Source organism: Silene latifolia, unplaced genomic scaffold, assembly GCF_048544455.1.
Source record: "Silene latifolia isolate original U9 population unplaced genomic scaffold, ASM4854445v1 scaffold_75, whole genome shotgun sequence".
Classification (NCBI taxonomy): domain Eukaryota; kingdom Viridiplantae; phylum Streptophyta; class Magnoliopsida; order Caryophyllales; family Caryophyllaceae; genus Silene; species Silene latifolia.
The window spans coordinates 3,659,875-3,684,012 of record NW_027413661.1 but is presented as its reverse complement, the minus strand read 5'-3'; the positions used below and the strand labels follow the sequence as shown (position 1 = coordinate 3,684,012).

General features: G+C 39.0%; 1 non-coding gene across 1 annotated transcript; it reads left to right on the top strand.

Moving 5' to 3' along the window:
- The first annotated feature begins 837 nt into the window (after positions 1 to 837).
- On the top strand, positions 838 to 946 carry LOC141640336 (small nucleolar RNA R71). The gene has a single exon (XR_012542967.1). It is a non-coding gene; the product is annotated as a small nucleolar RNA R71 (small nucleolar RNA).
- Positions 947 to 24,138: the final 23,192 nt, after the last annotated feature.

The following is a 24,138-nucleotide window of genomic DNA, read 5'->3' as shown; positions in this document are numbered from 1 at the left end:
ATTGACGGATTTGTGTCCTGCACTGGAGACCCAGTCGATCGACCATTGGTCTCGGTCGATCGACCAATCGCACTGGGCATGAATAGTTTCTGGTCAGAGACTCCTTCGTCAGGAGCTTCAGTCGATCGACTGGTGGTGTTGGTCGATCGACCACATATGCTGGGCTCAATTAGTTTCTGGTCAGAAACTTTTTCATCTGACATCCTGGTCGATCGACTGCTGTTGTTGGTCGATCGACCGCTGGTACTGGGAGTAAAACTCGTTTTCGTACCAGAAATTAAATTCGTCTTTTCATCCTTTCCCGAGTCTTCTCTTGGCTTATCGGGACCATCATAAGAAAGGCCACTTCGGAGATTAATGGCATTAATGGTTTCAATTGGTCCCTCACATATGCTTGAAGAATTGGCGACTTGCTTAGCCTCTAAATTCTCCAACTGCTTCACAAAATTCTTTGCAGATTCAATCCCAGCTTCTTCTATTTTCGTGACTTGGACCAAAAGAGTTCGGACTAGGTCTCTCAATTCCGCGGTCTCATCTGAGTTATGGACAGGAATTTCAACTCTTTCCTTGGAAGCTTCAGAGGTCTCGAGCTTCTCGAGACGGGCAGTGATAGAAGTAATGAGTGTCACAACGGCATTCATTTCATCACTTCGCTTTCGCGAATTTCCACGCGAACTTCCAAACTCAGCTCTATGGACTGCCATCTCCTCAATAGTGTTCCAACCTTTATTCTGACCGGTATTATTTTGGAACCTACCATTTGCAGCTGCGTCCAGGATAACCTTGTAGTCATCATATAAAGCATTATAGAATAAGTTGCAAAGGTACCACTGTTGGAAACCGTGGTGAGGAACAGCCCAAACCAAACTCTTGAAACGTCCCCATGCTTCACAAAAGCCCTCATCGGGTCCTTGCTAGAAATTTGTGATTTTACTTCTCAAGGCATCAGTCTTTGCAAGTGGGAAGTATTTTTTGTAGAAAGCTAATGCTAGAGATGTCTAATCGGTGACTCCAGCTGCTACCCTATCAAGGTAGCGGTACCAATCTCGCGCAGAATCCTTCAAGGAGTACAAGAACATCATCCCCCTTACTTCATCCTGGCTCACCCCAGCCGGTACAGGTATGGAACAGCAGTAGTCTGTGAAAATTTCCATATGCTTCAAAGGATCCTCGTCCGGTAGACCAGCAAACTGATTTCGCTCCACTAAATCGATATAGGAGGAACGAAATTCGAATTGACCAGTCGTAGGGGTGGGTAAAACGTATCCCTTTGGAACATGCTGCTCTTGTGGCTGAAGATTGTCATATATTGTAGTCATGTTCGCAAAACTGAGAGTACTCAAGTCTTCCTCTCAAAAACCTGTCTTCTAACTGTGCAAAAGCAAAACTAGAAGCAAGAGTAAGCAACGGCCTCAAGGAACCAAAGTTCCTTGAGACAAGAAAAATAAAGCAAATAGAATTACACCGTCTCGCCGGCAACGGCGCCAAAATTTGATACCGTCGTTTTGTATCAAAATTAAATTTATAAATCCAAACTAAAACTATAGCTGGTGATAGTAAGGGTCGAACCACAGAGAGACAAGATCAATTTTGTTTGCTATTTTCAGTCTATAAAAGTAACAATTAAGTGGGGGTTTTGAAATTGTTTGATTCTAAAAACTAATTGACAAAATAAGAGAATTCGCAAATAAGATAAAAGAGAGATTAGGAACTTCGGTTCACCATGGCTAAGGTCAGGTCAAGAAGATAACATAGGTCTTGTAATACGGTCTCGGGGAACATGAGCAAGTCTTTCGATCAATGCTCAATAACCTTACGGTCTTCTAATTCCCAAGAATTTCTCAAAGCTTTCGCTCAAAGGAAATTCCAAACCCAATGAAAACCTAACCTACTAATCTTTCAATCTAGCAAGACGGGTTTATCAAAAGGTAATAAGATCGACACGAAAGAATTCATACTAACAAAACAACCCTAATTTATGCCATGGCTCACCTCGTTCCCAATCAAGAAAATTAGCTATGCATGATTAAAACTATAACAATTGCAAAATTGAAGTCAAAGAATAAGATTGACATAATTGAAATTGAACTTAAGACAAAAGATTAAAACTGGATTTCTTGAATAAAAACTAGTAACAACAAGAATTGAATTGACAAGAAATAAAAGAAGAAGGAAATTGTATTAAAGCTTACTAAAGAATTGATGAACAAAGTAATTGAAATTGGAATCCGTCGTCCCCAAAACTAGATCTAAACTTCTGTTCTTAAATAATGAAAAAGCATAACCTAAATATTCTTGCGTACTACTGATAAACGTCCTTCCAAAAGTTAATTACAAATTGGGCTTTCAAAAGCCTAACACGTAAAATGAATCACAGGTCGCGGCTTGGTCGATCGACCATATGGCACGGTCGATCGACCACCCAATACAGTACGCCCTCTTCACTGAACTTCCACGGTCGATCGACTGGATATGTTGGTCGATCGACCAACTGAGCTGTGCAGTAACTTCCTTCTCTCAGCCAATCAGCCACTTCACTCCAATGCACGCATCCCAAGGTGAGCGAGTCCGAACTCCCATCTTCCAAGTTTCCATAAAGTTGCTTCCGAAGGACGATTAAAGCTTGATTTAGCTCACTTCTACTCATTCCTACAATAAATCATAGAAATTCCAAAGTAAACCGTTTCGGGAAAAATAGTAGCTTTAAGCTAACAAATACGCATAGAAATACGTGCCAAAACTGCGAATAAAGTGTATAGAATATGCACGTATCACTCATCATGGCCCATCTACTATAGTATGTACAAAGGCCTTCTAATCTTGTCTCTCCTTGATGCTTGGTCATTGAATTTAATCAATTTAGCTCTATTTTGCCATGAAAATGCAAGATTTGCACTCCTTTCCTACAAAGGACACAAAACCTCAAAGAATATGCAAAACAAAGGACTAAAGACAATAAATGACCCAAATATGCACTAAAAAGCATGGGAACAAGGCTAATTCGGGGACTAAAGGTGCTTAAATTATGGTCACATCAAATATCCCCAAACCGAACCTTTGCTCGTTCCGAGTAAAGAGGTGACAAAGACTAGGACCGTTATTTAAACTAACCTAATAGCATAGCCGATATGAGACAATTAGCGGGTCTCACTCCGCCCCTTTAACTCACAACAAGACAACCATGAGGTAGGATGCCTTCTTGCAAGGCAAGGTGGGTCTTGCCAAAATGGCGACACATCCAAACATTAAGAACACAAAATCAAGTAATGGATGCATCTACAAAAGAATAGCCACTTTCCTCATCTAAGTGGCGGAAATTATCTACAAGGGAAGCAATTCAAAGGTACACACTCCTTCATAGATGCAATTTCTTCAAACTACTAAGCCTAGAAGGATACCAATAAATCACCTCCAAGTTGTGTCAAGCTAGGGTACCTTTGTCCTCAATCGTTAAATGCTTCTGTCAAGAGTAGACTCCTTATGGTGTTAGAAACACTGAAGTATCGCGGAATTCCCCTTCTTGCCTAGACAAGAAGAAGGGTCGTCCCCTCTCTACCATGCACAAAAATGGATACGATGGATAAAGGGATCAATAGATATTTGAGTTTCATTTTGGGAGTTTGCTTTGTTGTTTTTCCCCCCAATTTCTTGTGGCATATAACATTTGAGAACACTTTCTTTTGATTTTTGGCATTTCAACACTTGACACTTTTTGCATTTCTTTTGAACATTTTCAAAGTCACCCCATATGTAGTGAGGGTGGCTTATATTTGAAGCTTTAGGAGTTCTATTTTTGTTGCTCCTCTTTTAATTTGATGCATTTTGCAAACTTTCTTTCACTTTTCATTTCATTGAACTCAAATCAATTTCTTTTTTTGCCCATTCCCTTTGATGATAACAATGTGGTAGAACATGGATGAATGATGGTTGCATGGTTTCAAGGGTCACCTTGGAATAAACGGTAGCCAAGGAGTTATCACACCACAAGGTACTCTTGACTAGGCCTTAATCCATGGGTCAAAGGATACTAGCATGACACATCCTAGGATGTTTTACAAGTATTCTAACAAGCAAAGTCTTAAGAAGAAAAAGCATCTACTAGGGCCTACATACACTTGTCAAGTTTCCCAAGTAGACGGTTTTACAAAATTTTTCTACCATGCAAACTACATGCCATGATGCAACTAACATATATACATCCTAATGCATATGATTCTACCAACTAATATGACATATAAACTAAATGCAAGTCCTAGGTTCACATTATTTATACCGCATCAATCAAAATAAAGCCACATAGTCATTAACATAAAGAGGAAAAAAGAGATTGGAAAGATCATACCATGCGGTCTTCAATATCCTCATGTCTCGGATGTGGCGTAGTCGATCAATGTGAAAAAGGATAGAACAAATACAATATATACAACAATATATACAAGTCTACACTACAAAGGAAATGAACTTGTTTTTGGATTTTCAAATTTTTTTCAATTTTTTTTGATTTTTCGGAAAAAAATTTTTGGGTTTTTGAATAAAAGTTAAGTTAGAATTCCCCATCCCCACACTAATATGGGCATTGTCCTCAATGGCCAAAATGACGGGAAATTATGCAAGTATGATGCATGAATTCTATGCTAAATGCAAGCTATACTAATCTACACTACATGATGCATGGGTTTTTGTTTATGACGGAGAGCGTAATTTAGATTACCTTCCATTGCGTATGCATGTACTTCCCCAAACCGAAATAGACATTATTTCTAATGTCTTAAATTTGGGGGTAGTTTATGCACACAAGATGCAATGCATGAAACTAATTGTCATTTTGGATTTTCAAAAGTGGGAACAATGAAATAAGAACACCTCAATGGGGCCGAGCTGTTAGTCCTCATGTTGCTAGGACTCTCCAACCAAAGACAAAGTCAAATATTGTACAAAACATAAACTTCTTTCATGAAAATTGAAAATAAAGAGAGGAGATGAGGAAACTTCACTTAAGCTTGAGATTGGTGCCTCACGCCCGCTCCATCTAGCTTATGAAGAGATCTTCTAGAGATCGCCATCATCTCCCTCTAGATCGCTATCCCATATTTCCTTGGATGGATCACTTGTATTAGGGTCCATAAACTCGTCCTCTTCGCTTACAAGCTCCACCGTGTCCCCTCCGCAAGAATTGTTGCTCCCTTCATCTTGTCGCCCGTTTGCCTCTTCATTTGCCCTCTCCGAATTGGGGAAGAGTAAATCCATTTGTGCCCAAGAGGGAAATGCTCCCTCTTCACTAATCTTCCCCCTTTGAATCATATCTTGGTATTGAGGGTAGAGTGCATAATAATTGTCCACCGTAGCTTCATATTGTCGGAAGTGCAAATCTTGTAGATTACAAAGTCATCACGGGGAAGCATAAAGGGGTTGGGGTGGTTGTACGGTTGATATGGGAAAGGGTAGGGAGGCACTTTGATTTTCTCATCTTGAGGTTGTTGCTTTTGTTGTTGTTGTTGGGGATTTGGAGGTGGTGGTGCTTGCCTTGCTTGGGTTGGGTTTGGAGGGATGAGGTAGGATGGGATCGGTGATAAAGGTCCCCTTCTTGGTGAGATTCTTGGTAGGCCGGTCATTGGTAGGTAGATTGGATCACTTCCTTTCGTTATCCACTTGATCCTTTTATCAACCCCCTCAAGGGTTATCCAATGATGATGGACAAGAAAGAGGTCTTCATTTATCGTTGTACTTCCGAAAAGAGGAGCATACTCATTATTCTCATTGAATTTTGGATTGAAATGCTTTGCAATCTTTGTAATGAGCCCTCCATTAACAATGTGTTTTATCCCATCATCATCACCGTTCCTAAACTTTGCCCATTTTTCAAGTAGCACAAGAGGCGCATTAAAGTGGTACCCACCCCTTCCTTGGATATCGAGATGACTCCATGAACACAAGGTCAAGTTCGTTAACTATTGCCGGGTCTCGGCGAGCAAGTAGAGTGCCGGAAAGGAACCGGTAAGTAAGTCTCAAAATAGGATTTTGAATGTGGAAAGCTAGACACTCCTTGATTTACATGAAATCTCGGCCGGTCATGGCCCTCCATAGGAGTGTAACACTATATCTCTTCGGTTTTGATGTCCGGGTAGGCGAGACATCGAGACCAAGCACATTAGCAAATTCCACTAGAGTCATCATTCTTGAAACACTTTCCAACCTAAATTCTATGCATATTGTTCTATTCAAGGTTGTAATTTTCAAGAAGCTTAAAAATTCAAGCACAAGGGATCAGTAAGTTTGCCCGTGCATGTGGAATAGGGTAGAGAGACCAAACACTTCAAAAAGAGCTTCCATTTGATGATAAATCCCAAGTTTCTTTAAAGTTCTATGACATAAAAACTTAGTAGGGAGAATGTTCTTACGAAGAAGCCGGTGGAAAACGAGCCTTTGCACATCATTGACGAATTCAACATTTGAGAAGTCATCAAGCCTTGTAAGATCCACAATTTCTTCATGCTCCCTCCTTAAGGTGTTGATGTGGGAGGTAGAAGAACTTCCTCTTACCCTTGGTATTCTTCTATCCCTAAAGGAATATCCCTTTGGTGCCATTCTTTGATTGTTGAGTTGGAGTTTTTTATTTGTTAAAGTATAAAGATGCTCTTTGTGGATTGAATGTTGCTTTTGAAACCCCAGAAATTTGGGGCTTTTTTATTTTGTGGAATGGAAGAGTGTTTGGGATATGCTTTGGGGTCACAAGGAGGTGGGTTTTTATAATACAAGTGGAAGGAAGGGTGATGTGTCACAAATTGTGTGGTGGGGTGTTTTAAAATTAGGAAAATCGGGATTGAAGAACGCGGGAAGACGAGCGGACTCGGGCACAAGACGCTCGAATTCTGTCATTTTTGGACGAGCGGATTCCAGGGAAGACGCTCGGATTCTCTTACAACTAATTTTTGCAAAAATTTGACGCAGCCAAGACGAGCGGATCGAGCACAAGATGCTCGGATTTTATGAAAGGAGACGGGCGTCTTTTCTCAAAGACGAGCGGATTCTGTTATAGCAACTTTGGTTATTCTGCACTGGTAAAAAGACGAGCGGATTCGTCTTCAGATGCTCGGATCCCTGCCGGCGGAGCGGATTCTCAAAAAGACGGTCGTCTTTGTACAAATCGAGCGGATTCTTTTTCAGACGCTCGGGTTGCTTGCTGCGGATTCCCTTTCCTTGACTTCGATAAATGCTTCCCCACACTTAAAAATTAGTTCCTTCCTTCATCAAAAAATCATTAGTGACCCTCCCTCACTTACTCTCATGGAAAGAATTTATGTTTATAATTAAAGGAATGCAATAAAATTATAAATACAAGTTAGAGGGGTTAGTATATTTACAAGTGGTGGTTTAGGGAGGACTCCAGCAAACTCTCCCTTTGATGATTCTTTCAAGGATGAGGAGGCCCGAGGTAGGTGACCTCGACCTCTCCAATAAATGCTCCCTCATAATATGGCTTCAATCTTTGACCATTGACCTTGAATTTGCTTCCATCTTCCGCCTTGATTTCAAAATCCCCATATTTGCCAACTTCGGTGATCACATAGGGACCCATCCATCTAGAGTTCAACTTTCCCAAAAAGAGTCGATAGCGGGAATTGAATAGAAGGACTTTATCCCCTTTGTGCAAGGCTTTTTGCTTAATCCTCTTGTCATGGAGCAATCTTGTCCTTTCCCTATAGATCTTGGCATTCTCATAATATTGTAGTCGGAATTCTTCCAACTCTTGAATTTGAATCATCCTCTTTTGACCACTTAATTTGAGATCAAGGTTAAGGGCTCGGATTGCCCAAAAAGCTTTGTACTCCAATTCGATTGGCAAGTGGCATGCTTTTCCATAGACAAGATTGTAAGGGGAGGCTCCTATGGGAGTCTTATAGGCCGTCCTATAAGCCCAAAGAGCGTCATCAAGCTTTGTGTTCCAATCTTTTCGGGGTCTTGTTCACAACTTTCTCAAGAATTTGCTTGATCTCTCTATTCGAAACTTCAACTTGACCGCTTGTTTGAGGATGGTACCCCAGGCCGGTTCTATGTTGAACACCATACTTGGTCAAAAGAGATGCGAGTTTCTTTTCATGAAAATGCGTTCCTCCATCACTTATGATTGCTCTAGGAACTCCAAATCTTGGGAACATTTTTTTCTTGAAGAGCTTGGTGACCGTCTTTGCATCATCGTTTGGAGTGGCAATTGCCTCCACCCACTTTGAGACGTAGTCTATGGCCACAAGGATATACTTATTCCCATTGGATGTCACGAACGGACCTTGGTAGTCGATCCCCCAAACATCGAAGATCTCCACCTCTAATATGCCCCTTTGTGGCATTTTATTCCTCCACGAGATATTCCCCGTTCTTTGACAAGCATCACAATGAATGATGAATTCCCTTGTGTCTTGAAACATTGTAGGCCAATAGAAGCCCGATTGAAGAATTTTTGCAATGGTTCTCCTTGCTCCATGGTGCCCACCGTAGGGTGATGAGTGGCATCCTTCCAAGATTCCTTGGACTTCCCATTGAGGGATGCATCTCCGGTAGAGCCCATCACTACACTCTTTGTAGAGGTTTGGGTCATCCCAAAAGTACCTCTTTACTTCGAATAGGAACCTCTTCCTTTGGTTGTAGTTCAAGTTTAGAGAGAGTACTCTTCCAACGATATAGTTGGCATAATCGGCAAACCATGGGGTGATGTGCCTTTCAAGTTGTGTTTGAATGGCCATCAAGATATCGTCGGGAAATGAGTCATTGATCGGCTTTTCTCCTTGTTCATCATGAAACCGGATCCTTGACAAGTGATCCGCCACTACATTTTCGGCTCCTTTCTTGTCTCTTATTTCCAAGTCGAATTCTTGAAGAAGCAAAATCCATCTTAACATCCTTGGTTTTGCCTCCTTCTTTATCAAGAGATGTCGGAGAGCACGGTGATCTGAAAAGACAATTACTTTGGATCCAAGCAAGTAGGAACGAAATTTGTCCAAAGCATAGACAATAACAAGAAGCTCTTTCTCGGTGGTATCATAGTTCACTTGGGAGGGATCAAGAGTCTTGCTTATATAATAGATGGCATGAAGAGCTCTTCCTACCCGTTGGCCAAGAACCGCTCCAACGGCGTAGTTACTAGCATCACACATAATCTCGAATGGTAGTTCCCAATTTGGAGGTTGAATGATCGGTGCCGAGATTAGTGCTTCCTTGATTCTATTAAAGGCTTCAACACACTCATCAGTGAAATGGAATTGGGCATCTTTAAGTAATAGTTGAGTGAGGGGTTTCGCTATTTTTGAAAAATCTTTTATGAAACGGCGATAGAAACTCGCGTTACCGAGAAAACTTCTCACCCCTCTAACATTCACGGGAGGTGGGAGTTTCTCTATCACCTCAACCTTAGCTTTATCGACCTCGATGCCCTTTTCCGAGATTAAATGACCCAAAAAAATGCCTTCATTGACTATGAAGTGACACTTTTCCCAATTTAAAACAAGACTAACATCTTCACATTTTTGCAATATAAGAGAAAGATTATGCAAACATGAGTCAAAGTTCTTTCCATAAACGCTAAAATCATCCATCAAAACTTCCATTATGGTCTCTAGGTAGTCGGAGAAGACACTCATCATGCATCTTTGGAAAGTGGCGGGGGCATTACATAAGCCAAAAGGCATCGTCCTATATCCAAAAGTACCATAAGGGCATGTGAAAGTGGTCTTATGTTGGTCATCCGGGTGTATAGGGATTTGAAAGAATCCCGAATACCCGTCAAGGTAACAAAAGAATTTGTTGGAGGCTAACCTCTCAAGCATTTGGTCAATGACCGGTGATCTTTCTCGTGGGTATTAACGCATTCTTTTCGTTTGCTACCACCGTGGTACCTCCTTTCTTTGGTACTACTTGAACGGGGCTAACCCACAAAGAATCCGATATGGGATATATGATTCCCGCATCAAGTAATTTCATAACCTCTCCCTTGACAACTTCTTGCATGTGGGGGTTTAATCTCCTTTGAGGTTGAATGGTAGGTCTATGGTCCTCCTCTAGATGAATTCTATGCATACAAAAGTTGGGACTTATCCCCTTAAGGTCATCTAGACTATAACCCATAGCTTTTTCATGTTGTTTCAACACTTCAAGCAATTTTCCCAATTGGTTTTCATCAAGTCTATCATTAACAATCACGGGTTTTGTCTTTGATTCATCAGGGTAAGCATATTTCAAATTTGGGGGAAGGGGTTTTAAAGTAGGGGTTTGTACATCACTTTCCTCCTTTGGAGGTTCATTGAGAATTTGCTCCATTTCCATTAGACATTCCATTCTCATGGCGTATTCAACTTGTTCTTCATTCTCATCAATCTCATTACATTCGAATTCCATGACGAATTCCTCTCGCTCTTGAGCTTGTAAGATGTCTTCTAGGATGGATTGCTCATCTTCTATAGGTTGACATGCTTCCACAAGGATGTTATGTACTAATTCGGATTGTGCATGAGTAAGTTCTTTGTTAGCTAGAGCGGCCTCTAAAAGATCTACCTCCAATTCCCAATACATATTTTTAGCCTCACTTGCTTCCAAGGCTTCCAATGCTTGCATGGGATCTTTGAAGAAAGGTATACTTAAGTGGTCCTCTACAAAACAATCTATAAGGTCCATCTTGTAAAATATCGAACAACTCAAAAATAATTAGAACAATCCTTGAGGAGTTTTAATTCCCCAAGGCAAAGAAAGACACAACTAATAACAATTTAAGAAAATCTAAATCAAGTTAACACCGTCCCCGGCAACGGCGCCATTTTTGGTCGGACTCACGATGGAGGTTTAGTTTTCGGTACTTGTCGTTAGGAGCACCTAGACCAAAACACAATTTATAACTTCACAAACAAATCTACAATTAGTAAAGAGGCAAGTAAAGGTCGGATCCTAAGGGACGGGAATTGAGATGAGATTTTCAATTGCAACTAGCGGTGTCTAGGGGTGTCACAGTTTGGGGTTTGAAGTAGAAGGTCACTAAACTAAATAGCAATAAAAGTAAACAAGCAAGATGATTAAAAAGGGATGTAAACAATTGATAAAAGGCACTAGGGTGTCATGGGGTCATAGGGGATTCATGGGAATTAATCATACAAACATATTCTCAAATTATAAGCAAGCAATTATTGTTGTGATGGATCGAGTTGGTTTATGTCTTACAATCCTAGGAAAGTTTGGGTCCCGGAGCCGAATCGATTAGATTGTACAATACCTACAAGTCGACTTCATCTTCCCTACTCAACTATATGCATGGTCTAATGAGAATCGAGTTGGTTTATGTCTTACAAGTCTCATTGAAAAGATAGGTGATGGGTAAAAAATGCAAGGATTCATAGGCTCACATTTCATCAAACATAACACGTGCATAAGTTGAGATCACAACAAGCAAGCAAATAAACTATGAAAACATATTAAATTAAGCATGAATCATTCCCCATGTTGATTTCCCCTAATTACCCATTAACCCTAGCTAAGGAAACTACTCAGTCATTATCATGTTGAACATGCTAGCAAGGTTGTCAATCATACCAACAAAGTAAAACATGATGAATAAATGAAAATAACTAACAATAATTAAAGGCGGATTAAAAGAATTATACCTACTAATGATTCCAATAATAAAGCAAAGAATAATAGAAGTACTTGATGCTTGATTGGAAGGTTGTCAATCTCCCAATAATAACCCAAATAATCTTCAATTACCCAAAATGAAAGATGAACAAAAGAGAGATTAAGGAAATGAAACTTGTATAAAAACTTGATTATATGTTGATTACAAGATTAAAGAGAGATTTGGTTGATATTAACTACACTAAAGATTGCTAAGAAGAATATCCTAATCTCATCAGACTAATGGGGTATTTATAGTGGGGATTAGTTACATAGATTAGGGTTTACTAAGGGCTTAAATGACGATTAAGTCCTTGAGGAATCGACGGTCTCTAGGGAGACTCCGGTCTCCTTTTCGCCGGTCTTAGAAAAATATGCACATCCTTCCTTGAAGCTCGTAGAAAACGAAGTGGCTGACATACAATCCGAGCGTCCAGGGCATGGGACGGGCGGACTGTGGTGATTCTAGACGGGCGTCTAGCTGGGGAAGACGGGCGGATTGGGAGTGTTTTGGACGGGCGTCCACTGGGGGAAGACGCTCGGATTGCCCCTCTTGGACGGGCGGCTTGTAGACATTCCGCTCGGATTGTCTTACAGCTACTTTCTTTCTTCTTTTCTCCCTTTTTCTTCATAGAATCCTTGAGGATTTCCTCGGGGATGCAAGGATCTTTTCTCATCATGGCCAATCTACTATAGTATGTACAAAGGCCTTTTAATCTTGTCTCTCCTTGATGCTTGGTCATTGAATTCAATCAATTTAGCTCTATTTTGCCATGAAAATGCAAGGTTTGCACTCCTTTCCTACCAAGGACACAAAACCTCAAAGAATATGCAAAACAAAGGATTAAAGACAATAAATGACCCAAATATGCACTAAAAAGCATGGGAACAAGGCTAATTCGGGGACTAAATGTGCTTAAATTATGGTCACATCAGATGGCCAGTCTGGAGGAGAAGGCACATTCAACGATTATGTTGTGTCTTGCTGATGATATCATCACTGAAGTCGCAGAGGAAACTACCGCCGCCGGTCTATGGAAAAAGCTTGAGAGTCTTTATATGACCAAGTCTTTGACCAATAAGTTGCTTCTGAAGCAACGTCTGTTTAGTCTGAGAATGCAGGAAGGTATGCCTCTTCGAGATCATTTAGATCAGTTAAACACAATTTTACTAGAATTACGTAATATTGATGTTAAGGTAGAAGATGAGGATGCCGCATTAATTCTGTTAGTTTCTTTACCGCTATCGTATGAGAATTTTGTACAGTCTTTTATTGTGGGTAAAGATACTGTTACTCTAGAAGATGTTAGGTCGTCTCTTCATACTAGAGAACTGCGCCATAAGGCGGCTGGTACAGGTACAGACAATCAGGCTGCAGGGTTAGCAGCTAGTGGGGGTTATGGACAGGGAAATTCGGGGAAGAAAAAGTATAAGAAGCCTTCTTATTCGGGTTCTTCTAATTCCGCTGGTAATTCTGGTACTTTTGATAATTCTGGTTCTTATGTTTCTAAGGGTTCTAAACCTACTGATGTCTGTAACTACTATAAAGGGAAGGGGCATTGGAAATTCGATTGTCCCAAGAAAGATAAACAGAACAAGTCTGGTACTGCTACTGCTGGTGTAGCAAATGCAGATTCCGAGGAAGATGATTATGCTCTGGTTACGGATAGGGTCACGCATCACACTTATGTGTGGATTCTAGATTCTGGAGCATCTTACCATATATGTCCGCGCAGAGAGTGGTTTACAACTTATGAACAGGTAGATGGAGGCACTATTTCTATGGCCAACAGTGCTGTTTGCAGGATAGTTGGAATCGGCTCAGTCAGGGTAAGGACACATGATGGTAATTTTTGTACATTGAACGAAGTTAGACATGTTCCACTGATGACAAAGAATCTGATCTCCTTAAGCACGTTAGACAGTAAGGGTTTCAGCTTTCAAGGTGTAGGTGGAGTTCTGAACGTCTGCAAAGGTTCGAATGTGGTTCTGAGGGGTATCAAGCATGGTACTCTATATTATCTTCAGGGACCTACTCTGTCAGGTTCTGTTGCTGTTGCGTCCTCAAGTGTTGATAAAGAAGATTTGACTAAGTTATGGCATATGAGACTTGGTCATATGAGTGAAAGGGGGATGTAGACTCTGTCAAAAGAAGATCTTCTGTGTAGTCACAAGGTCAAGAATCTGGATTTCTGTGAGCATTGTGTATTTGGGAAGCTACATCGCAACAAGTTTCCTAAAGCAGTGCATAGGACCAAGGGCACACTTGATTACATCCATTCTGATTGTTGGGGTCCTTCTAAGGTGGAGTCTTTAGGTGGTCACAAATATTTTGTGTCAATTATTGATGATTATTCCAGGAAGACTTGGATTTATTTGATGAAGCACAAAAACGAAGTCGTCACTCACTTTAAGCACTAGAAGGCATTAATGGAGAATCAAACTGGGAAGAAGGTCAAGAGGCTGCGAACTGACAACGGCCTAGAGTTTTGTTGTTCTGAGTTCGACGAGTTCTGCAATAATGAAGGGATTGCCAGACATCGTACAATCCGAGATACACCTCGAAAGAACCGGTGTAGCGAGAGCGAATGAACCGTACACTTCTGGAGAGGGCAAGGTGCATGCTCTCTAATCTTTGGACTAACAAGAAGATTCTGGGCGGCGATTAGTACAAACATGCTATCTCGATAAATCGGGGACCTGACACGAGTCTGACTCTCAAAACTCCATTTGAGATGTGGTCTGGTAAATCTGCTAACTATTCTATTTTAAGAGCTTTTGGTATTACTTCTTATTATCATGTTAGTGAGGGTAAGCTTAAGCAACGAGCTAAAAAGGGAGTATTCATGGGCTATGGGGATGGTGTCAAGGGATACCGTATCTGGTCTCCATCTGAGGGTAGGGTTATTTTGAGTAGAAATGTTGTCTTTGATGAAAATTCTATGGTTAATCCTACTGTGAAGTCTTATATTTTGTCAGATAGTAGTAGTAGTAGTGTTGATAAACAGGTGGAGCAGTAAGAAACTCTTGATGAGAGTGTTGCACAAGATAAAGATCAACCACTACAGTCCGAATCCGAATCTGTACCATCAGATTCTTCATTACCAGTTCCGAATCAGCAGAGTTTGGCCCGTAAGCGGTCAATCAGGCCTAATTTTGGGAAGCCTCCGAATAGACTTGGTTTTGAAGATATGGTGGGTTATGCACTTCAGGTTGCTGAGGAGGTGGATCCTGACTTACATGAGCCATCCACTTTCAAAGAAGCAGCTACATGTTCTGAATCTGCCCAATGGCTTACTGCCATGGGAGATGAGATGGAGTCCCTTCAAAAGAATCAGACCTGAGAATTATCTAAGAAGCCTCAAGGGAGAAAGATTGTTACTTGTAAATGGGTCTTCAAGAAGAAAAAGGGAGAGACTGTGCTGAGGGTATAAGGTATAAAGCCCGATTGGTAGCTCGTGGGTTCATTCAGAAAGAGGGGGTAGACTACAATGAAATATTTTCACCAGTGGTCAGACATACTTCCATCATAGTGTTACTAACAATAGTTGCACATCAGGATTTAGAACTCGAACAGCTAGATGTGAAGACAGCTTTCCTACATGGAGAGTTGGAAGAAGAGATATACATGACTCAGCCAGACGGTTTCCAGATTCTGGGTAAAGAAGACTACATTTGTAATCTGAAGCAGTCCTTATATGGGCGAAAACAGTCTCTTAGGCAGTGGTATAAAAGGTTCGACGGCTATATGTTGGAGATTGGCTACAATAGGAGTCCGTATGATTGTTGTGTTTATTACACTAAAGAATGGGTCTTTCATTTATCTGATCCTATACGTGGACGATATGTTAATAGCTGTAGAGAGCAAGTCTGATGTTCAGAAATTGAAGGGTCTCCTCTGTGCTCAATTTGAGATGAAGGATTTGGGTGCAGCAAGAAAAATTATGGGAATGGAGATCTATAGGGATAGGAGTAAGAAGAAGCTTTTCTTATCTTAGAAAGGCTATATTCAGAAGGTGCTAGCAAGGTTTGGCATGTCTACTGCGAAATCTATAGATACTCCTAGTGCATCGAATGCACATCTATCTGTTGCTTTCTCACCCAAGTCAGCTGAAGAAAGGGAGTACATGTCCTGAGTTCCGTACTCTAGTGCAGTGGGTAGTTTGATGTATGCTATGGTCTGCACTAGACCTGATTTAGCACAGTCAGTCAGTGTGGTGAGCCGGTTTATGGGTGATCCAGGTAAAGAGAACTGGCAAGCTATGAAGAGAATTTTTCGGTACCTTAAGGGTACATCTGATGTTGGCCTCATTTATGGAGGTGATAGAGAGTGCCTTGTGTCAGGGTACTCAGATTATGATTATGCAGGAGATGTTGACAGCAGACGATCAATGACTGGTTATGTTTTCACTCTTGGTGGTTCAGTCGTCAGTTGGAAGGCTACATTGCAGCCTACAGTTACTTTGTCTACTACTGAAGCAGAGTATATGGCGCTTACCGCAGCAGCTAAAGAGGGTATCTGGTTAAAAGGATTGGTCAGTGATTTGGGTCTACATCAGGAGCAAGTTATTGTATTCTGTGACAGTCTTAGTGCAATATGCTTGGCTAAAGATCAAGTCCATCATGAGGGGACTAAGCATATAGATGTGAGATATCATTTTCTGAGAAATGAGAAGAGGATTAAGGTGAACAAAGTGGGTACTGCCGATAACCCAGCTGACATGTTCACTAAGCCAGTTCCGCATAGCAAGTTCCAACATTGTTTGGACTTGCTAAATATTCGCAGTCTGTAATTGCCCTCTTGGGGGCAATATCTGAGGGGGAAGGGAGAAGAGCTTTCTGGTACATCTGGCATTTATTGGAATGCACCTGGTACATCTGTCTGTTTGTGAGAGAATTCAAGTCAAGGTGGAGATTTGTTGGATCTGTGCCTTGATTCTGTTAGTCGCCGTATCTGTTATTGGGCTAGGTCTGTCTTGGGCCTTTATTAGGTCATTCTGCATTAGGTCTTAGAGAGTATTATATAAACTCTCTAAGCCTCTACCTAGCAGTCATACCGTCTAAATCTGTAATCTGAAAACTCCTCACATATCATTAAAAAACTCTCCCTTCTGCCCTGTGGACGTAGCTAGCACACCGTTAGTGAACCACGTAAAATATGCATTTGTCTCTTTATTGTTCTTTTATTAGTTCTTTCTTGCTTCTGCTGTAACACTTTTTCATTCCTACTCCTACATGTACATTGAGGACAATGTCCAAAATAAAGTGGGGGATGGGAATTTATATTCCAAAGCACATTAAAATTGAAAATTTTCAAAAAATCCCAAAAATATGTTCTTTAATTTCAATAAAAACAAAATCCATAAAAATTTGAAAAATTTTAAAATTCCAAAAAAACATGTTATTTCTTTTGTAGTGTAGAATTGTATATATTGTATGTATTTGTGTTTGTTTGTCACTCTTATCACATTGAATCGATTACGCCACATTCGAGGCATGAAGGAAATAGAAGACTGCATGATATCTCTTTCCAAATCTCCTTCCTCCTTTTATATGTTAATGACATTGTGGCTATCTTTTGATTGATGCGGTATGAACCAATGTGTTAATAAGAGTTTGCATCTAGATTATATGACATAGTAGTTGATAGAAGCATATGCATTATAGTTGTATATATGTTAGTTGCATCATGGAATGTAGTTTACATGGTTGGAAATGTTTGTGAAAATGCCTATTTAGGAAGCTGGACAAGTGTATATAAGGCCCTTGTAGATAATTTTTCTCCTTGAGACTTTGCTTGCTAGAATACCTTCAAGACACCCTAGGATGTGTCATAATAGTATCTTTTTACCCATGGACTAAGGCCTAGTTAAGAGTACCTTGTGGTGTGATAACTCCTTGGCTAGCTACCGTTTATTTTAAGGTGACCTTTGAAGCCATGCAACCGTTCTTACACTTCTATCATCATATTTTTTCAACAAAAAAGGAATGGGCACAAAAATCTCCAAATTGAGTTCAAGTACCAAAATGAAAATAAAAAGGTTTGCACAAATTGCATCAAATGAAAAGTGGAGCAAAAATATACTCCAATGCTTTAATAGAAGTACCCTTGCTACAAATGGGGTTACTTTGAAAATGTTCAAAAATTGCAAAAATTGAAAATTGTCAAGTATCAAAATGCCAATCATCAAATAAATGGCAAGAAATTGTTCTCAAAATGTCAAAATTCCACAATAATTTGGGGGAAAAAACAAATCAAAAGCAAACTACCATTGTGAAACTCAAAGCATACTGATCCCTTTTATCCATTGATCTCATCTTTCTTGCATGGTGGAGAGGGGACGATCATTCTTCTTGTCTAGGCAACAGGGGAAATTCCGCGATCCTACAGTGTTTCTAACACCATAGGGAGCTTACTCTTGACAAAAGCATTTACCGATTAAGGATAAAAGTACCCTACTTTGACACAACTTGGAGGTGATTTGTTGGTATCCTTTTGGACTTATTAGTTGGGAGAAATAATATCTATAATGGAATGTGTACCCTTAAATTGCTTCCCTCTTAGATGATTTCCGCCACTTAGATGAGGAAAGTGGCTATTCTTTTGTAGATACATCCATTACTTGTTTTGTGTGCTAAATGCTTGGATGTATCCCCATTTTGGCAATCCCCAACTTGCCTTGCAAGAAGGTATCTTACCTCATAGATGTCTTTTTGTGAGTTGAAGGGGGAGAGTGAGACCCGCTAATTGTCTCACATCGGCTATATTATTAGATTAGTTTAAATAAAGGTCTAGTTTTAGTCACCTCTTTACTCGGGACGAGTAAAGGTTCGGTTTGGGGATGTTTGATGTGACTCTTAATTGCGCACATTTAGTCCCCTAATTGAACCTATTTTACATACTATTATAACATTTCATGGCCATTTTATCCGTCAAATCCTTTCTACTTTACTTCCCTAGTGTATTTTATATGTCTTATAGGAAAGGAGATAATGAGGCGGAATTCCCATCTCCCATGCATATTTCGAAGTTTGTTGATGATCTTGGATGGACTAGTATGAAGAGGAGGTAAGAATGATGACCAAGAATGTATAAATAAAGAGTATATAGAAGGATCATAGGCTTAAAAGCAAGGATGACGAGAAGGAAGCCATTGCAAGAAGAAATTGCTCTGAACCAAACCAAGAGTTACTTCTTTGGCTCAAAAAATATACCAGATGAAACGGCGTCGAAGAATCAAGTGGTCTAGGCTCTTGAATCACTCCAATAGGAGTCCGGATGAGGATATGACTTCCGTTTTACAATCCAAGATCAAATAGACAAGCTGCCCGCCAATCCGCACGTCCCGAACTCAATCCGAGCGTGCCAGACTCAAGACGAGCGTGCCAGACTCAGGACGAGCATATTTTTAGATAGTCAAGAACGGGAATTACTCTGTCCATGGATCCGAACGGCCCGATCATGATCCGAGCGTCCCAGAGCACCAGGATCCGAGCGTCTTATGCTGAGGAGGAGCGGCTTGCTGCGTCAGGATCCGAGCGTCTTCCGCAGGAACCGAGTGGATCACAAGTCAGAAGAGCTTGTGCCATACCACAAGACAAGCGGACCGACGCAGGACTAGCAAGAGGATCCGCTTATTTCCCTCGGGACTTGCAATTCTCTATTCATCACTTAGCATTGTTATTTACTAATCTACCCTTGCTTAACCTAATGATGTACCACTATATATACTCCATTTGTAATAATCAAGAGACCAAGCCCTCTTCGAGGAGGCAAACCTTCCTTAGATTAGATTAGGAGTAGATTAGAATAGATTAATCTCAATCATTCCACAAAATTACACATTAATCTTTCTTTAATTATTGTTAAAGCTTTATTATTATTGGGTAATTAATGATTATTTGGTTATTATTGGAGAATTGACAACTCTTCATCAATCAATCAAGTTTTCTTCTATTATTCTTTCCTTTCCAATTGTTCATCTTAAGTTTGGTATAATTCCTTTACTCTTTACTCTTTATTGCTTATTTCCTTACTCTCTTATCATGTTTATACTTGTTGTGATGATTGACACCATTAATAACATGTTCTCCATGATAATAAGTGATTAGTTACTTAACTAGGATTAGTGGGGTATTAGGGGAGTTAATCATTGTATAAAACTATGCTTAATGAGTTCATTTGTATACTTTCTTATCCTCAACTTATGTACATATCATGTTTGGTGAAATGCGAGCCTATGAATCCTTGCATTTTTTTGATCCATCACCTATCTTTTCAATGAGGCTTGTAAGCTTATACACCAACTCGAGCTTCATTAGACCATGCATGGAGTTGAATAGGAAGGATTAAGTCGACTTGTAGGAGTTGTACAATCTAATCGATTCGGCTCCGAGACCCAAACCTTCTTAGGGATTGTAAGATATACACTAACTCGATCCCATCACAACAATAAGTGCTTGCTATCTAATTGAGAACATGTTTGTATGATCTACTCCCATGAACCTCCTATGAACCCATGATATCCCAGTGCTTTTAGTCATTTGTTTACATCCTTTCTTTTGTTGCTTGTTCACTTTCCACTGCTTTTATTAGATTAGAATCATCAACCCATTTCAATTGTGACAATCCTTAGCACAACTACAATTATATTGAACAATTTGAGTACCCCCCGTCCCGTGGATCGACCCCGACTTGCTTGCTATGCTACTAGTTGGGTGTAAATGTGTTTGAGGGCGTACAATGACACGCTCATTAGGTTTAATGAGCGGGGCTTAGGTGGGAACGACTGCGGTCCCCCACTGGCAGGACTGGTCCAGTGGACAGTCGGTGATGATAATTGATTGGAGGAGATATGGTGTGTGTGTATGTTTGTACCTGTATTATGTTTATGGTTGTATGTCTGTTTCCTCAACTGCAGATCCACTATGGTGAGCAGTCAGTCTTAGCAGGTGTTGTTTGGATGATAGCTGGGTGCTTGGAGGGACGAGTCTATCATGAGTCACGACAGAAGTAGCTCACATAGTAGATAGTGGTTTTGAGTTGTACCTTTTGTATGTCATTAGTTTTGTTTATCACTTGTAATATAACTTAATTGTTCTATTATCGACATTTGATTATTACTGTCCTCTAGCAACCGAGATGGTGACGCCCATATATGCTAGGGAAGGTCTTGTTAAGGCTCCTGAGTATATGGGGGTGTCACATTGGTTGTCGTCAAGGTGTCATTACGGTCATTTTGGCAGTAACTAGAGTACATTTGGAGTCCGGGTCAAAACGCGTCTTCATTTCCTAAAACCGTCAAATCTCGAGTCAAAAAGCAATGTGTTTGTCTACCTAAGGTTAGGATGTCATAAAATGTCGAGAGTATATCTTATTTTGAGTCCCATGTCACTTCTTTGGGCTAAACTTAAAGTTTACATTACAAAATGTGCATTTCATTTAGCTAAAATGACAACCCGACATTTAGGCCAATTTTACCAGGTGAAAACGACTTTTTTAGGTCTTGCCTATTTCATAGAAAGTTCTATATCTTCCTCTTAGCTTTCCAACGCCACCGAAATCACCTTAATCCGAGTCTTATAGAGAAAGTTATGGATAAAATACGACAGACTGTCAAACGCGTTTTCATGCGCAGAAGAATACTACCCGAGAAAGGAAGCAGTAAGTGTTGCGCCTCTTCTAAGGGTCGCATCACCTGCTGCGCCTCTTCTCAAGGCTTTCTTTTCGTCCAATTTTCCGCGTTTCAACCTAAGTCGGTTGTTTCCGGATCTTTCCTTCCGTATCCCTTTCCTAAACCCTACCCCTCATGATTAGTATAAATAGAGGCCTTCGCCTCACATATTTCTCTTGCAAGTGTTCATCCCCTTCTTTCTCTCTCTCTTTGCATTCTAGACCACGCTATTGCTTTCAACGCCTACGTGCTTGATCAATTGACCACGTAAGCTCATATCATTCTGAGTCCTAGTCACGTTGCATAGCCCGACCAATTTGACCAACTCCACGTTTAATAAACCTAATTTAATCTACTAAATCCTCTACGAGGGCACTTTCCACGCATATTCGAGTCGAACAATCACTAAAATGATAACTTTAGTCAATTTTGTTTCGTCAAACAGGTAAGTCTGAAGGTGTAAATCCTATTTTATTATTGTACTTTTATTTTGTATCAATTAATGTAGATCTATATCAAAGGCACGATAAAAAACTGATTTAAAATCCATCTTTTAAATGTTGGAGCTTGTGTCCTCCACAAATTAGTGTGATAACATTTATAAATCTCTTATAGGTTCACAAGGGTATACTTCGTATTTTATCAGTTGATTAACGATTACCTAATAACGTTTGGCTTGCTAGAAAGTTTGACGTTATTACCATACTGATGGCGGTGATCAACTGGTCCCTAAATGTCACACCTAAAGGATGTGTTTAAGAGATGTGGTTATGGAAATGTAATCACATTGATGCCTTATATGACTAAAAGGTTAGTTCATGTATTTGACTAAACAGTTAGTCAATGTGATGATGAGACGATTATTTAATGCCGATTAAATAATATTAGCTGAGACGAATTAACTGTCAAATTCGTAAATTGAATATAAACAGTTATATTTAATTAATGTATATAATGTTAGTTTGAACGAATTAAGTTGTTAATTCGTAATTAAATGTAACCAGTTATATTTAATAGCTAATTATAAATATGCGATATTTATAGTTAAAGTATATTTTATTCGAGATTGTTATAATAAATGTTGTCAGACCGGATTTAATAAATCGACTACAATCGGTTATGTATGAACTTATTAAAACGGGACAACATATATGATAATTAATAAAATGTATACATAATATACATTTTGATAACTACCCAAAAATAAGAAGATATTTTCTCCTTATTTTTGGTTGGTAGTTTGACCGAAAAAAAGAAGAGAAAAATCTCCCCATATACTCCTCTTTCACGGTTTAAAGAGGTAGTGCAGGTTAGATCATATTCTTATTCTTTTGACCTAATTTTTGCCTCTCATCAAAACACAACAAAACCCTAAAAATTAATTAGTAAATTTTGGGGATCTATTCTAGCAAGAACAAAGGCATATCTCATATCATCTTAGGTGCAACTGATAGGAGAATATCATTGCGATATTGTTATTAGGCCATATTTTCTAGGACCGAAGGTTATTTCTTAATCTCTCTATTTTGTTTATGCTATTTCATTTATGACTCATATTCATAATAATAATTTCGTTATAATCCTTATAATGTTAATGGAAGTATACCGATATTTCCTACAAGTGGTATCAGAGCCAAGGCCACGAAATTATTTTTGATGATTTTCATAATTGAATTAAACAAAATTTCGAAGAAAAAAAAAACATTCGGCTGTTAATTTTTTTTTGTGCCGTAGGGTTTTAAATTTTTTTTGTCGATTGGTTTTTGTTTTTTTTTTATGTTTATTTCCATTTTGATTTGTTCATATTGTTGTTTTAATCAGTTAAGATGATAATATAATGAATTTGTAGATGTTTTGATTTAATTCGGATTAAATTAAAATGTAAATGGAAATCGTTTTGATTAATGATGATTTTTGTTCTTGCTATATAGTTTTAGGCATACATGATGTTAAATCGTTGTTTAAAGATCATGATTCATTAATATTGATGATTATGCCTATCTTGTTCTAGTAGCAATTTTAAACAAACTTGTTCATTATTAATTAGGATGTTTTGAAAAAAAAATTTTGTTCTAGGGCTTTTCTGGCGAGAATGCTTTCAAGAAAAAAAAAATTTTTCTGTTTTTTTTTTTGTTCATGTATGCCGTCAAGAAAAAAAAACATATGGGCTGCTGCTGTTTTTTTTTTATTTCAGCCGAAAGGAAGAAAACAAATATTGGATTTTCTGTTTTTTTTTTTGTAAATGGCGTGTGCAAAGAACAAAAATTTTTTTTTTTTTTTTTTGTTTTCCTGTTTTTGCCGATACCAAAGAAAGAAAAAAAAAGTTTTTTTTTTTTCTTTTGGTTTTGTTTTGATTTGTTTTTGGCCAATATTGATTATACATTAATTTAATAATGTAAGATTAATTGTTGTGAAGAAGTTCACAATTTTTAGATACCTAATTATTTTAAAGAGGTTTAAAATATTGATGGGTTAATATTCATATTACAAGTTTAATATGAATTTTGATTGAAATTAATGTGAATAATTGAGGTATTGTCACTTAATTTGATCAATTAAATAGGTGGTTTGGATAAATTAATCTACATAATTAAGGAATTATGTCTTGCATGTTTAATTTATTAGTTGATGCATTTTTTTTAGTTGAATGAATCGTTGAATGGATTTATTTACGTATTTTTGCAATCGGTTGTAATTTGTAATACCTAGTGTGGCCTTAGTTAAATTATGTTTTCCTAATGATGGAAACATAATTTTTAATGTAATTTGAGATCTCGTATCTCCGTTTGGTTTTTCTTTATTTATTGCGGTTTTG